Genomic DNA, 16,374 nt, shown 5'->3' with positions numbered 1-16,374 from the left:
CCAGAACAATGGATTCAATAGCGGGAAATGCAGTGTCTGACTTGTGACCCTCCAGTGGCCTTGTGAATGGAAGCCACAAAGGAACACGGTTTATTGGAGGAGCGCATGGGTGACTTTGCAGAGTCACTAACAACCTTGATTGTCCATAACCAAAATTCATTTACATGAGAGAAAAATAAATGTCTGTCTTCTTTAAGCCACCATTGTTCCAGATACCCGTTACAGACAGCGGAAGGTAGTTCCCAGTGCTGCGTGTGCCAGGCGAGATGTCCAAGAAGTGGCGGTGAAGTGTATCTCCCATTGAAAAAACAAACTGGTCCTGATTTGTACACCCACCTCCTGTAAGTCTGGCTAATAGGAAATAAGCGACTAAAGACTTCTGTGCTCAGGAAACTCCAGGGTTGAACTTTGATCCTCCAGGGCAGGCAGTAGGAGATAAGAGGTGTTCACGTAGGAAAACAATAAAGAAAACAGTCCTGAAATTGGGATCAGCTTTTAACTTGGGAGAGTGGTGGCAAGAAAATCTTGTGTGGGTTTGAGAAAAAACAGAAGTCCTTCACAAAGGTAGGTGGCTCTAGGTGACTAAGACAGGAAACATTCCAGCATTTTCCATGCAAATCCCAGTCACTATCCACCCATCCCACTTACACGCACCATGCCCAGACTGACGCTGTATGAGCACAGCACTCCACGTGCCCAGTCTCGGTGGCTTCCCAGGGGGAAGCAGAGACCCTTAGCCGCACTGGGCCCTCCCGAAGGCATCCCTGCCAGCTCTGTGTTTCAGTCCTAGGGCTCCACGCCTGTCCACACGTGACCCTCACACAGCAGACACTGGTTGGGATTCATGAAAAAAAAAAGCCACCGAAGTAAAAGCGACTGCATTTCTAAGGATGGGGTAATAAAAGGTAAAAGAAAATGGTATTTAAAGAGAAATCCAGGCACTTTAGAGGCAGCAGTTGTGTTGCCCCAGTGGAAGGTTCGTGGGGAATCCCACATAAGGGTATTCTAGGGCTCTGGCCCATGCGGATCAGCCGTCACTTTAAAAGAAAGGAGAGGGAGGTGGAGTTGTAATGGGAGTAGAAGGACACTGGTGACCAACTCTGAGCCATGGTTCACCTGGACCAGTCGTGGTCACCATGTGGCTGTCTCTCTCTGGGTGACCCCTCTTAGGGCCAGGTGCCGGCTCTGTCCTGCAGTGTTCCTGACGTGGCTTCCTGGTGCCTCCTGCAGCAGGGCTAGTGCCTTGACCTGTTTATTCAAGAAGGATGCCTGGCTCCGGAGGACAGGAGAGCCATGCCCAGGGTGACAGAGTCAGTGACCATCTTGAGGCCCCCTTCCCACAAGGCTGGTCCCCACAGAGCCCAGAGAAACCCACACACTCAAAATTAGAATCACTGAAGTTATTTTGGCTGTGGAGGATCCAGCGTGCTGTGTGGATGCTTCGGTGGCCCAGCCCACTCTGAGGCCAGTTCTATCATTGTCCCCAATCTGCAGTTCAGGACACACACTCAGGGTGAATGTTTTCCCCAAGATCGCCCTTCGAAGGTAGTAGTCTGGACTCACACCGAGTGGAGTGACCGTGGAGTGACCATGGAGTGACCACAGAGCCAACTCCAGTGAGTGCACCGTCTGCTCACTGCGGTGAAACCCAGAATGCCAAAGGACGAAGCCCTCGCTGCTAGCACCCATGGGAGAGCTACTCGCTTTCCTTCCCGCTGCCACCTACTTGCGAGCCACACCCAGGGGCGGTGATGCCCATGAACGTCCCTGTGGGCAGCCGCCCGTCTCTCTTCCTCCCGGACTGTGGCCAGTCTCCAGCGCTGCTGGCAAGTTCTTAGTCACGTCTGTGTCCCCACTCGCCCGCCACTCTCCCCTCTCCTAGAGGTTCCTGGACCTGTGCCCAGGCCCGGCCCTCTCCCCCTCCCTCGGTGCCTTCTGCAGAGGCCTGCAACCTGGTCTCAGGTATAAACTCTGACGCTGAGCCCTCCCAGGCTCCTCCTCCCAGGTGACAGTTCCTGATACACAGGCACTTTGACAGATACTATTGTTTTTAGCCAAGAGACCACAAGTGGAGACTTGCTGAGCCAGGCCAGCTTGTGTGATTCTCTTAGGCACAAGCATCCTCCAGGCTGCAGCCCGTGGGGGTGGACTGTCCACCCTGAAACCTCCAGCTGCCAGGATGTGCCCAGCAGGGAAGGGCCAGGCGGTGGGTGTCGGAGGGAGGGCATTTCTCATAGTAGCACCGTAATTCTTAGGAGATCATCAGCTGGAAGGTGGGTTCACCTCAGAGGCCCTTTCCCACCCAAAGCCTGGGCGGACAATAAAGCTCCTGCCACCTGCCAGGAGGGAGGGAGATGGGGCCGAGGACCAGCACCTGACCCTAGAGGAGCGCAGAGGAAGCAAGCCCAGAGAGCCCAGCCCATGTCCTGGGGCCCAGAGCGGTGACCCGGCAGCCAGCGGAAACACCTGCTACACACAGCACTCACCCCTGGACCCCAAGCATCCACACCCCACCACCTCGACCCCCGACGTCAGGTTGCAGAGAGTCAGGAGAAAACGCAATGGGGCAGAGCTGACGGAAGTCTAGACTCAGGAGTTAACCAATAGCATCGGTCTGTTTCCCGACCCTGATCAGCCTAGATTTGAACCAATAGCATTGACCCGAGTGCTAGATAAGCCCCTAGGCTGGCAACATGGGTGGGGTTCCCTCGTTCCTGTGTGGAAGCTCCGTCTCTGCTCCTGCTGTCACCGTGCCCACACTTAGTCCTGTGGGTCTCGTTCTTCAGATTTGCAAGACAAGAACCCAGGGGGAGGTTGGTGGTCAGCTGCTGAGTCTGTTGCAACCCTGAAGGGCAAGGCCTGGCATTCGGAGCTGCCACGCCCCACCCTGTGGTACCGGAGAAGAATCCCTGGCAGGCGGCCCTTGCTGCGACTAGCTAATACCAAAAGGGGCCTTCTTAGTCCAGGCCCCGCCAGCCAGCAGAAGAGGAGAATCACTCTGGTCTCACTAGGATCTTGATCCTCCACCTCTCAGACAATCCTTTGCTTCTGTGACAAATATTTCATATATCCACACTATTATCTAGAAGTGAGATTCTTTATACAGCCTAACTACACGCGTGATTTAGTTACTGTAACGTCCTGCTCTAACATGAAGAAGTAACAGGGAAACATGGACCTTACACAAGTGACGCCAGCCATAGGCAGTAGTGCACAAGGAACCCAGGAGAGCGTCCCCTTACCTAAAGTCATTGTGGAGGCACCGACTGCAAGTTGGACTGACAGAGTCACAGTTAAAGTGGTGATTCAGTGTTTAGGAAGCGTAACTGCCAGAGACACGTGCTTCCAAAAACCTCAACAACTTGGTAAAACTCTCCACACAACAAAATACTTTCCTCCCTGGACTCACATGTGGTCACAATGCTAGAAAATCTAGTGTTTGTTAAAACCACAGGGAAAATGTGTTCTGTTTATAAGTAAAGCAGAGTTACCCTCTGGGCTCAGACGATTGTGTGGAGGGTTCTCAATGACACAGCTCCAAGGCGTGCGCAGCACAGAAGGGCTGCGGGGTGACCCAGAGGCGCAGCCTTGGTCCCCACTGCCTCCCATCACTGTGATGAAGACTAATGCTTTAATGCTCCCTTACTTTCCAAAATACCCCTGTGGTACAGCCTCACTGAGAATCAATGGCCCCGGTGAGCCCGGGAAGCCTGTAGCCTCGGCTCTGCGTGGAGCTGACAGCAGCCAGGAGTTCAGGGCTTGCCCTCCGAGCAGGGATTCACTTCCTCTCAAGAACCAGGAGTGGCCACTTCTACAGAAGATTCGGACACAGCCTGACCAACGATGGTAATAAACCCAGACATTCTGATGAACTTGAGGAAAATCAGTTTATTGAAGATCTATTCACCAGAAGTCAAGTCACCAAATGATCAATTTTCTAACAGCCAATATGTCAAAAATTAATTAGCTTAATTAGAACGATTGATTCACTGAGGCACCCAAACTGGTGGTGCCTTAAGCCAGGTCTACCGTAGCTCCCCAGAGCAACCTCCCTAGACCTGGTTCGCTATACCCTGTTGGTGGCAGGCCATGCCCTAGTGCGTGTGGCCCTCCGGGACCATGTCATCAAGTCATGAAAGCAGCACGAGCATTTCCAGTGTCATGCAGTGTGCTCACTCCAGTGTCAACCACTTTACAAAAAATTAGGGACATTCCTCTCCGCCAGGACTCCTAGCCCCACCCTGCCCGCTACTCTCAATCACAGCCCCATGAATACATTCGATCAATCCAATATGCTGTGTGCGATTCGAATCTCAGATTCCTTTCATTTAATACCATACACACGAAAGAATAGTTTGCCCTTTAAACACAGTTTTATGCCAATTTTTCCTTCTGTTTTTGCTGACTTTATCAGTCTTTAGAACAAAATTTTTGTCTGCATTTCAATTTTCACATAAGCAATAAATGTGGAAAGTAGCCCAAAACCTTTCCATAAAATGGGGTCTACGTACAAATTTAGAACTGGTTACATCCGAGACAGGTTCAAGTCCTGGAAGCTAGAGAGGTCCTACTCCAGGTGGGCAAGCTTGCCCGTTCACACCAAGGGAGTTGCTGAGGAAGCCCAGGCTCTGAACAGTGGCCCACGTGCACTTCCAAGGAGCACCCTGACAAACTCGCAGTGAGAGCGCAGCGAGGCAGCCCCCACGAGCCACAGAAAACAAAATCTGAAGGGGCGTCCTCAAGCCCATGGACAGAACCCCGTACAACAATCTAGTACAAGTGAATGGAGCCGCACGGTGGCGTGCACACCTGTAATCCCAGCAGCTCTGGAGACTGAGGCAGGAGGATCAAGTTCAAGGACAGCCTCAGCAATTTAGCAAGGCCCTAAGCAACTTAGTGATACCCTGCCTCAAAATAAAAACTAAAAAGGGCTGGGGATGTGGCTCAGTGGTTACGTGCCTCTGGGTTCAATCCCCAGTATCAAAAAAAAAGCAAACGAAGCAAGTTTTTCATGAATCAATTACTTGGTAAGTTGGCCATTCGACACACCGCTGAGTCAGCACGTTATTTCTTAGGGAACTGGTACAGGGTTGGTCTAGAATTGCTGCTTTGCTTCTCTCAAGAAGTCACATGCTGGGCGGGGGGTGCTGGAAGTCAAGGAGCCACAGAGCCAGCGTGGGGAGTGTCTGTCCGAGCACAGCCCGTTACAGATGATGCCTGTCTGGAGACAAAGGCCTCGGGCCAGGTCAGCCAGCTGCCAGGAACAGGTGGATCCCATGGTCAGTTCTTATCTGAGCCCACCTCCCCTGCAGAGCTTCTGCTCATGAGGAACTTTCCCAGTTGTCCTCCTTCAGAGAGAGAAGCTGCAGGCCAAGGGTCAGGAGTAGCCGGTCACCGTGGCAGATGTGAATCTCAGTGTGGTGAATACGGGGCACCCTCGTTTCCACACCTGTATTGCATGAGCTTTATAAGTGGGGGCCAGCGTCGCTGAGCCTCAGCACCCCTAGGACCGAGTGAGTCGGTGAGTAATGGTCAGACCGGGCCCATTCTGAATCTATCCCCTTGGTTCTGCACCTTTATTTATGTTTCTATAATCTACGAAGCATAGTGGACGAAGACGCTGCCTTCAAAGGGTGGACGGTAGGCATGTGGCACAGAGGCCAAGCTATTTTTACTGTACATTGGAAGTGGCAGCCTGGGTATCCAAGGCCAGTCCCCCCGCGGCACTAAGGCAGGCCACACTGATAGACAGTAGGCGGCTCTGGTGCAGGGCCAAGACGTGGACCTGGGAGGACACAGCTCCGGTGCCACCTGCTGCTGCCTTGTGGGGGCCGGTGGCTCAGTCCTGCTGCTCCAATGCAGCCAGAGCTCAGCACCCTGCGGGCTCGGCAGGGCCTGGCTCTCCTGGAGCCCTGCTGGCCTCCCTGCTGCTGTCCCTAGCTGAGCGCCTTCTGCACAAAGCCAGTGAAGGGCCTCCTCTTTTCTCCTTGGTGTCCTCTGCCTCTCGTTTCTGAAACATTCTCAGAGACAGGGACTCAGGCTCCGGACGAGGGGGTGACATTTGCTGTGCAGAACTGGAATGTAAGCAGCTCAGGGTGCAGCAGAAAATCGGGAAGGGACGCCGAAGCACCTGGCCAAGGAAGAGGCCGTAAGCAGCCCGGTGGTGATGGGCCCTGGGCTACCCTGACCTGTCCTGCTCAGTCTGGAGGGACTTGAAATTGAGGGTTACATCAATCCACGCCGAGCACATAGGTTACTTTCATGAGCAGAGAAATTGTGTCATTTAAACCATCCCTATAACAAAAGAAGACGTTGATCTATGTGTTTCCATGCTAATGGTGACCTTCACAAACTGCCACCAGCTCAGAAGTCCCAGTGGCATGGTTGTGGTCACTCTCAAATCGCCTTGCTGTCTCCATCAAGTCACAAGGTAACAAAGTCTGGTACAGGGAGAGACAGTAGAGAGAACTGGACCCAAAAAGCTGCATCCAACACCAAGCTACCCTGAGCACGCTGATCAGGAAAGAGCTTCCCGTCCTTCCCGCCAGCCCCCTGAGGGCTCAGTGGGGCTCCGTCCCGCCCGGGCCACCCGGGGTTGCACTTCTGGCACCCTTTCCCTACCTTGCCCTGCCTCTGAATGGTCGTGCCGTGTGCACAAACACACGAGGTGCACATTTTGCCCTCTGCCCACGTGGTCGCCAGGGCTTCCCACCAAGGCGACAGTGCGCACGCCAGGTTTCACCTCATAGACCTAAAGAGCTTCCCCTGATTCTGGCCACGGCTTCAGGAGGCAGAGAGCCTCTGAGCAGCCTGAAATCTCATCTTCCCGGCATCGTCTCCAGACAGGACCCACGGAGGATGTCTGTGCCCAGCAGGAGGTCCAAATTCCCATTCTGCAGACTCCTCTCATCTATTTCAGCATTCCGCTGTCCTTTTCCAGAGAAATCTTTCTTTTATTCCACATCTTTCTCTGCCTCCCCTCTCAGTCTCACCTTTCCTTCAAACTAAGTTAGGAGAGGGACTCTGCTATTTACGGTTGACCTTATCCTGTGCTTTGTAAGGTATGCTAAAGGATTCCTCTCCGCCCTTGCCACTGGATTTTAAAATTAATTTTAAAGAGAATGCAATTTCTGAGACTGTCCTTCCCTGAAGGACGTCTTTTATTCCCTCTGCAGAGTGTGAACTGGGGACTGATCTACAGAACAAAATCTCTCTGTGCCTCCGTTTTGCTCTATCCCTGGGGTTGTTTGGGGGATGGGTGGCTGGATGGCAGAACTAATTGAGGGGAGCATCCTCACTCTGCCTGAGTTCAGTTCACAACACCATCGAGCTGGCAGGGATGTCCTGGAGCAGCGGCAGCGGGCGCACTACAGGACCTCGTGGCCTCAGGCCAAGCCCGCTCCCCTCCAGGGGCACTTCTCGCCACTGTCCAGCCTCCTGTGCCTGCTGGATACTCGGTCCTCAGTGACTAAACAGAACACAGAGGCCTGTCCCCCACACACGCACACACACTCCCGCAGTCTGACAGGAGAGTGCCTTTCAGAAGTGCTTCCTTGCATTGCTGCCCAAGCCTGGACCTCTTCCCTGAGGACAGCAGGACAAAAGGAGGGAGGTATCTGGACAGTTCTCCTCTGAGTTGGGGTCTGCTGGTCTCCTCCCCTCTGGCTGAGGCCTGGAGCCCTGAGCAGAGGGAAGCAGCCCAAGGAGAGGACATGGGGAGGGAAGCAAGCCTCCCCCATGCTCTACTCCAAGCACAGGGCCTGGGCTGCCAGGGTCTGATCCCAGGAGGCTGCAGGTCCTTTGCTGGTCAGTGGAGGTCCTAGCAGGGTCCACGGGGAACTGCACTGTGGCAGCGGAGTGTGGGCCCGAGATGGCTCCAGTAACCAGCCACACAGTGTGCAAGAGCGGATGCAGATGCCCTGCCGTCACTGACCTCTGGTTCTACCCAATGGCGCAGGGCCGTTCAGGGTGGGGGCGAGCTGTCCACGCTCAGAAGACCCCCAGAGGCACCCCTGTGAAATATGTGATCGGCTGAATATAGGTCTTTGACTGTATTTTTAAAAGAAAATAAAGGAAAAAGCTTTAGCTGGAATTCGACTATCCAATACTCTTAACTTAATTAGGACCATAAACTATAAAGAAAAGAAAAAACAAAAAATAACATGAAAGATAAAAGCAATAACTATTTATTGTGTCACTTTATATAATACTTTATATAATATTTACATATAATATTTATACCACCCCTAAGGAAACTGCAAGGGTCCAAGAGGTTCAACAACTGAGCTGAGATGGGACCGCCTTTGACAAGCGGCAGAGTCAATCAATGTCCACAGTTTTCATGCTCTGAACAGGTATGCCGGACTCATCTTGTTTTTATTACTATTATTATCAACCCCTAACTGCAGGAGCGGGTAAGAATCACTCAGCCACTAGGGTGGTCACTGGTGCTGTCCACCACGTATTTTCAGATGACCACCCCTGGACAGGGAGAAGGACACACTTCCTGACCCCAGCTGGGAGGACAGAGACGCTGTGATCAATGAGGCCGGTGTGTTGAATGGACCCCTGGGCTGGCACGTGGGTCACTGATGGAGGCCCTGCTGCTCTTCCAAACCTCTGTGGTCCCAGCTCCGTCAGCACCTGTCCTGAAGACGGGGCAATGCTGGGCCCAGCCAGATGTACCTCGTGCCTGAGCTCTGAGGGCCTCTCCTGATGGAGGGGCCCAAGCTGGACAGTGCATCCTTATTCCCCCTTAAGTAAGAATGACTGTCCTTTTCACTGAGTACAAGATTTAGTCTGGCCCATTTTTGGATGGGGGACTAATTGATCAGCTCCCAGTTCTGCCCTCCAGGGAGGGGCACAGCCAAGCTAGGAAAATGGAGGAGCAAGAAGGTCCCCAGCAAGCTCTCCAGCAAGGAGAGGCACGGGGGCCCTGCCCTGGCTGCCTTCTCATCTGCAGGCCTCAGGCCAGGGCCTCTTTCCTCCTCCACAGCAGGTGCACTGCTACTTAAAGTGGCTGCTTTTCCCTGTTGACTTTCGACCTGGGCAAGGAGCTTGGCTTGGTCACATCTGCCTTCTGTTGTTCTTCAGGTTCATAGTCACAGATTTTTTAAAAATATTTCTTTAGTTGTAGGTGGACACAATGTCTTTATTTATTTATTTTTTTATGTGTTGCAGAGGATCGAGCCTCGTGCCTTGTGCACGCGAGGCAAGTGCTCTTCCAGCCCCCCAGATTCTTTTCCAAGAATTTTTTCTGCCAAATTTTAATAACCACAGAAAGTAATCCAGCTCCTCAACTGTGGTGCATTAGTGTCGTCATGAAGCCACTGAGGACCCTCCCTGGTTCCCTGGTCCGATCCTGCCCAGCCTTGGTACCTGGCACCTGTACTTCCTGCTGGTCCGGGGAAGAGTCCTCGCGGCATGCCTCCGCATTGAGGCTCCTGTGCAGGCGTGCCTCTGGGTGGCAGGGGCAGCCCCGTGCTCTTATGTGCTGTCCAGGGCAGTGCGTCAAGCTTTGTCCCACTGCTGAACACCCGTTTCCAATTTTGGAGGACAGTGAGGCATTCCACATCCCTTAGGCTGGAGGTGAAGGGTCAAGAATTAAATTATGAGGTGACACAACCCTTAGGCCCTGGGGTCACACTCAGTGATCAGGACTGGAGAGTTATTTCGCAGCTCTCCTTGGGAGAGGAGGAGTTTGGGGATTGAGTCGGGGCCTTGCACGTGCCGGGGAAGTGTACCACTGTGGAGTCATAGGCCAGCCCTTTCTGCAGCCTGGTTGAGATACAGTTCATGTAGAATAAAACGCACCTCGTTGAAGTGTGCGATTCTGTGGTTTTTAAACGTACTGCCAAGGTTGTACCACGATCACCACCAGCTAATCCCAGAACACTGTCACCCCCAAAAGAGACTTCGTGCCCATTAGCAGTCATTCCCTGTTTCTCTCCCCACTAGGACCTGGCAGCTATTCATCCGCTCTCTGTGACTTTGCACACTCTGGGTAGCTCACACGAGTTTACTTATGAAATCTGTTGTCATTCATCACTAGCATCTCAGCAAGAAGAGTGGGCAAAAGGAGAGATTTGGGGGAAATTTCTGTATTTTTCTCTTCTTGCAGAAAGACAGAATTCTGTGCAAACCAGAAAGTGGTCCGCGTCTTCCCGAGCCCGCTGGTCTCTGTGCGCTTTCCTCCCCAGGCGGACGCTGCCCAGGGTGCTCTGCAGACAGGGCCATGAGGGGCAAGGGTGGCGGTGGAGGCTGCAGGCCAGGGCGGCAAGTGTGATTGCTCCAGTCACAGGGCCACGAGGCTGCTCGGAGCGCACAAGACAGGGAGAAAGCTCTGCGGGCCTGGGAAGGAGTCCCTCTGCTGCACAGCGTTGGCCTTTATGGCCGCGCTGTTAATAAACAGATGTTCTCAACACATTCCTCCAACCAGTGACAGGGCTTGGGAAATTGCTGTGCCTTTACTGGTTGCTGAAACCAAATAAAAATCAAATTAAAGTTTAATGCCCCTCACCATTTCCTCCACGGCAGCTCTCTCGGCAACCCCGAGGCAGCACCAACTCCCTTCTCCGCCTCAGCACCCCTCAGTCTGCAGCCCCCGGGGTCAGCTCTCCCCTGACCTCCCAAGGCTCCAGTGTGGGTGGTGTTTGCAGCTGGGAAGGGCTGCCACACAGGCCAAGATGAAAGAGCTCTGGAAACTGCTGGAAGATACCAGAAACGACCCTCCTTTTCTTCTCAGCCTAGGGTCTCCATGGCAATGGGGGAGGGGCCGGTAGGCATGCCAGCTATGTGACCTGGCCACTCTGTTACCGGCCTCCTGAGGGGCGCTGGAGGCTGCCTCCCACCACATGCATGCTCCCTCTTATTCCCAGGACGAGTTGGGGGTCCAGGGGGGGGATTAGTATTCTGGCACCCGCGGGGCAGATCTGCCCACTCCAACACACGGACCAGGAGTGAGCCACTGAAGCCCTTGCAGGGCTTCCTCTTGAAGGGGTCTCCGTTCCTCTCTCTTCTTCCTTCTCTGACACACTCATCGAAGCCTTCCAGGGCACCGCTCCAACGCCAGCCGATGACTCCTCACGTGCCGGGGGTTCACAGCTGCCGCCGCCTCTGTGAACCGGGAGCCCAGCTGGTGCTCCCAGGGCCAGACCATGACCTCTTCATCGAAATCAGACACAACAGAAGGACCAGGGGCCCGGATGCTGCCAGAGGTGACTGAAGAGCCTTCAAGATCAAGGACTGCTTCAGGAAGAGCCACTGCAGGCCGGGAGCAAACAGGCAGGGCTGCAGAGCCCTCTGAAGGAGGCCGGCCCAAGCCTTCCGCCCGCCCTGCAGGGCCTGGGACACTGACTCACACGGACAGAGAGCAGAGAGCGGACGGCAGGGAGCCTGCAGGTCCGCACGGGGCCCGTGGCAGCGAACTGCACCTTACAGCACGCTGGGGCTGCAGAGGGAGCCGGGAGGGCCTCAGGGACCCACTGGCTTGTGGAGGCGACACCGAGAGATGCCTGTTATCTTGTCTCCACCGCGAGGAAGACCAGGCTTCCCCTTCCAAAGGTGCCTTTGAAGAAGCCCAAACCTGAGTATTTGTGGCAACGGTGATCTCTGCACTAGAAAGACAGTTTTCCTTCTCCCTCTCTCGCTTTTTCTTCCCTGTGTTTCTGCTCGTCTCTCTCTCACACACACACACACACACACACACACACACACACACACACGGGACGCAGCTCAGGGCCTGGCATGTGCTGACAAGCTCTCCAACACTGAGCCGCATCCCCAGCCCTCTTCTGTCTTGGAGGGGAGCTTTCCTTCAAAGTTTGAGCGCCTTCCAGCGTAAGGTCAAGGAGGAGGGAAGGTGGAAGCCGTGCTGTTGTTAAGAGATGGTTTCCATTTTGTCAGATGAAATGTAAGGCATTTTCTGAACGGTACCAAGCTAAACAGCCAATATTCCTTCTACCCCAGCAGTAGCTGAGCAGAGTTATGTGTCCTGATTCTAACTCACGGCCCAGGAGGTCTCTCCGGCAGATCCTGGTGTGCGTTCGGGCTGCTGACAGATGAGAACTGTGCTTCTCGTGCCTCCTCCCCTCTGGGCGCGGCTGCCCGTGTTCTTCGGAGCCAGGAGCAGGTGCTGGCCAGGAGGCACCCCTGGTGAAGGCCAAGGCCTGCTCTGTAGGCAGCCAGAGACAGCAGGTCCAGGCGTGGGAGGCTAGCATGGGGCAATGGGCGTCACTCCACGGGACACGGCTCCTCCTCCACCCTCCTCCCCACTTGTTAGAAGTTAGCATTTTCTGGACAGAATCAAGGTTACTCCAGAGTAGTGCTCAGAAAGACTGATGAATTGAGAGGAAAACAATAGAAAGGAAAAGGAGAAAAAAACAGGAGAGAGGTGGGTGAAGCAGGAGGAGGATGAAGATGAGGAAACTGGAGAAGCCAAAGAGTTTATTTTTAAAAAAAGACTAATAATAGTGCTGACTGACTCAGGCTGTGAAATGGACTCCTGCCACAGGGCCTTTGCATATCACCTCCACTAGAGCGGTCGCTCCTCATCAGTCTCCCTCAATCCCTCAAGTGTCGCCCCCTGCACAGCTGTCCTGGGTCCCCACATGTAAAATCCATACCTGCCAGCATTCTCTAATGGCTTTCCAGTTCTGCTTCTCTTCATAGCAATCACCACCTGTCACATCTGTATTTGCCAGGTCGTCTTCTCTCAAAGGAGTAAAACCTTCCCCAGCACAGGGACATTTTCAGCCTCGTTCTTGGTGAGCGTCAGCGGCAGGCATGATTGAAGGGATGGGAGGCCCTGCTGAAGAAAGACCCAGCAGCTTCCTGCTTCCTACCCAACCTCCCAGCGTCTCGGAAAGAAAGAATTGAAACATCTTCATCTCATGGACAGAAACCGTTCTCGTTCACAAGGGGTGGGAACCTTCCGCTCCTCCTCAGAAGCTCTCCCTGTCAGCAAGCACTGGCTCCCGGCCCTGGGAGAAGCCTCCTTTTCCCCAGGGAGGCCTTTGGGGCTAGGTCTGTGGGGCAGTGATAGCAGCGGTGTCCCTCTGGCCTCCTGGAAGAGGGTGAGGACCAGCCCAGTGTAAAGAGAGGCCGAGGCAGAGCCCCATGGCGGGTCCCAGCGCCCGCTGGCGGAGAGACAGGTTTATTCAAAGCCCACCTGGAGGAAGACGGCCCAGACCTTCCTGTCCAGTCTTCACCTTTGGGGGTTCAGGGGCACGGGAAGATTTTCTAACAGAAGGGAAGGCGGACAGGGCAAGAGGCAGGGAATACAGGACTGTACGGTCAGCACAGCCGGCTTGACCAGAGTCACGTCCCAGGCCAGGCCCGCAGCCACCCCTCAGGCCATGCAGCCCCGGCCTCTGCTCCGGTGTGAGGACCTGTGGGAAGTTATCAGGAAGTCCCCTTCATTTCCAAGGGACTCCGTTTCACTTTCCACGGTGGCTGTTTGACCCGTAGTCTTGAGGGGAGGACAGTTTGAAAGGAGGCCTCTCCTGAAGATGCCCACCGGGCCTCCCTTAGGGCTGGGGGTCGGCGCTGTAGCTTTAAGCGAGCCAGCGGGGAAGGTCAGGGGAGGCGATGGAAAGGAACCCAGAGCAGAGGGTATGGGAGATTCTGAGGAAGAGGAGCCCCAGTCAAGCCCCCTGCTGTGCATCTACAGGGGCCAAGGGAAGCCAGCTTAGCTGGGGTCAGTTTGGAACAGTGACCCCTAGGTCCACACCTCCAGTGAGCCTTAAGTGTTGGGTGGAATTTTCCACCCAGCATAGCTTTTATTGTATGACAAGGACTTTGTCTTTCTTTCCCCAGGTTCCTGGCAGGGAGCTTTAACACCTTGATTTCCTGGACTAAGGGGCTCTTGTTCTCGCCCGGGGTCTCCACACCATTGTCATCCTAATGCCAGTGGAGTGGCTCCAGCTAGGCCTGATGGGATTGGCGATGGCTTTAGGGAGGGAAGACCAGCCAGGAGTTAACCTGGTTGGGAGTTCAGCCTCCGGGGAGGCGAGGAGCGGGCTGGAGCTTCGGCTGACCACAGTCCTGCCTGTGCAATGAAACCTCCGCGGCGCCTGCTGGAGAACAGCGAGCCCGGCCGTGAGGTCAGGGCACCCTGCGCTCGGGACTGGGACCTTGCTGGTCTCTTGTTGAGCTGCCCTCCCTGCGCCCTTTCTACAGAACTGCAACCTCGCTTGCAGCACTTACTGCCTTCTGAGTCGTTCTAGCAAGTCACCTCACCCGAAGGACTCAGAACCTTCCAGGTTACAGTTAGTCCGTGGCTAGCATCTGAAGTTGGCGCAGTCTTAAGGGGAACTGTGCCTTCTAGCTCGTGGGGTCTGTGCTAGCTCTGGGTGGTTGGAAGTTAGTGCCAGGGTTCAACTGCAGTGCACAGTGGGCGTCCACGCCATATTAGTCCACTTGGCACAGATGTCAGCTCCTCCGTGAGGCCCTCCTGCCTCCTCCAGAATCCATTGCTCCTTTGTCCTTTCATAGCATCCTGCTAATAGCTCTATGACAGCACATCCCATATTTTTATACACATAGAACTTTTCTGTTAAGAGGTCTGTTTTCCTCTACCATCTGGATCCCTCAAGAGCAGGACAGGACAGTGTCTTTTTCCTCTCAGTATCCCCAGTACCTATACCAGGTCTGGCACGCAGGAGGCATTAAGTTTATATCAAAAGAGCTAATATATTGATCAGCATTCCATTACTGTAACAAATTACCTGAAATAATCAACTTAAAAAGAGGAAAGTTTTGTTTTGACTCACTGTTTTGTAGGTTTCTGTCCATAGTTCTTGGTTCCATTCTTTCTGGACCAGTCAGGAGGCAGCAATCATGGGGGAACTCATGGCTGAGGAAGTTGCTCACCTTGTGGCAGAAATGAAAGAGAGGAAGAGGAGGGGCCGGTATCCCCGTCAAAGACACACGTCCAATAGGCCCCACCTCTCAAGGGCTCCACATGTCCTGAGTGCCCCAGGCTGGGGTCCCAGCTTTAAAACATGGGACTTTGGAGATGCTTATAAAAATCACAGCAGCTAATGAAACATGGACAACACATGTTTAGAGCCATCAGCCCAGAGTGACCAATGACAGAAGAGTGGTTTTCCTGTAATAATTTTTTTTTACAAAAATTATCTATCGTCTTATTCGTTTGTAAATAACATAAGTGACACAAAATGAGTATGTTTTTATTTGCGATCTTGATCCCATCCCCCAAATTCCCTCCTTGGAACAGCTTGTGGGTCATGGCCATGCAGGGGTTCACGGAATTGACCGAGAAGTGAAGGCACAAGGAGGGAAGAACTCACGGACTGCTCAAGGCCACTTGGACTGGCTCAGCACTCATTTGGGTGCTGGGATCAGACAAGATGAAGCTGAACGGTCTCGGGGAATTCCCTGCACCCGACCACAGGTCCGCCAGACCTGTAGGAGAGTGACAGACTTCCGTTAGTTCTGACCCGCAGCTGCGGTGTCTGACTGTGCAGATTTCACGTCCAGCCCAAGCGCCCCTGCAGTGTCCCACCCCTGGGTCCAGCCCTGCCCTGCTCTCAGCAGGGCCTCCCCACCCCTCTGCCCCTCTGGCAGCCCAGCTTTCTGTCTTTGCCTGTCGCAAGCAGAGGGCTCCAGGCCAGAGCCCTGCAGCTTTGGTTAGATCAGGACCAGCTTCCTGGAGAGCAGAGGCTGGAGACCCAGGGCGAGAGTGAGGAGGCCCAGGTCCCGGCTGGCCCGGAAGACGACAGACAAATGCAATTGCCCCTTTGGAATTTAGCTTAGGAATTGAAAAGACCGGAGGTGACAGGTGTCAGTTTTTTTTTTTTTTTTTAGTCCCCAATCCTCTCCTGGTCAAGAGTGGGAAAGGGAGCTGGGGACAGGGAGGGAGGAGGGAGTTAGGACAAGTGCAGCAGCCCATGTCAGGGGCGGGTGGGCTGGAGTCTCTGTCCAGAGGACAGCAGCTGGCAAGCTGGGGAAAGGGCAGCTCTCACCTCTAGAGGAGCCTGGCTTGGAAGGCCTCGCGGTCAGGGAGAGGCCCCAAACCCCGCGCTGGCCAGGAGGCCCCTGTCAATCAAGGCTCCTGGCTGTGCTGGGTCTGCCCGTGGCATGACGTGCCCCCCACCTGGTGGCCACTCTCACCACGGGAGAGCAGGAGTGTGGGGCCTGATCCAGGCTCCTCCACCAGCTAGCCCTGTGGCTCCCCTTAACCCTGGAGCTTTATCTCAGGCCCTCCAGGGAGGGCACCGGCCTGGGGAGGGTGATCCACACGGCCCGCCAGGGCTTTTCAGATCCGGAAAGCCAGGAACTGGCACAACCAAGAGAGCCAAGGAGGCTCAATGACTAAACAAGGCTCGGTGTCCCGCATGGGACCCCTGAACG

The 16,374-nt window shown here is 54.2% G+C and overlaps 1 long non-coding RNA gene across 1 annotated transcript; it reads left to right on the top strand.

The window, feature by feature from the left end:
- The first annotated feature begins 5,429 nt into the window (after positions 1–5,429).
- Positions 5,430–10,279, top strand: LOC124961493 (uncharacterized). Its single transcript, XR_007104265.1, has 3 exons — positions 5,430–5,521; positions 8,252–8,354; positions 10,121–10,279. It is a non-coding gene; the product is annotated as an uncharacterized LOC124961493 (long non-coding RNA).
- Positions 10,280–16,374: the final 6,095 nt, after the last annotated feature.

Source organism: Sciurus carolinensis, chromosome 12 (genome assembly GCF_902686445.1).
Source record: "Sciurus carolinensis chromosome 12, mSciCar1.2, whole genome shotgun sequence".
NCBI classification, from domain to species: Eukaryota; Metazoa; Chordata; class Mammalia; order Rodentia; family Sciuridae; genus Sciurus; species Sciurus carolinensis.
This window is presented reverse-complemented; position numbering and strand designations above follow the sequence as displayed.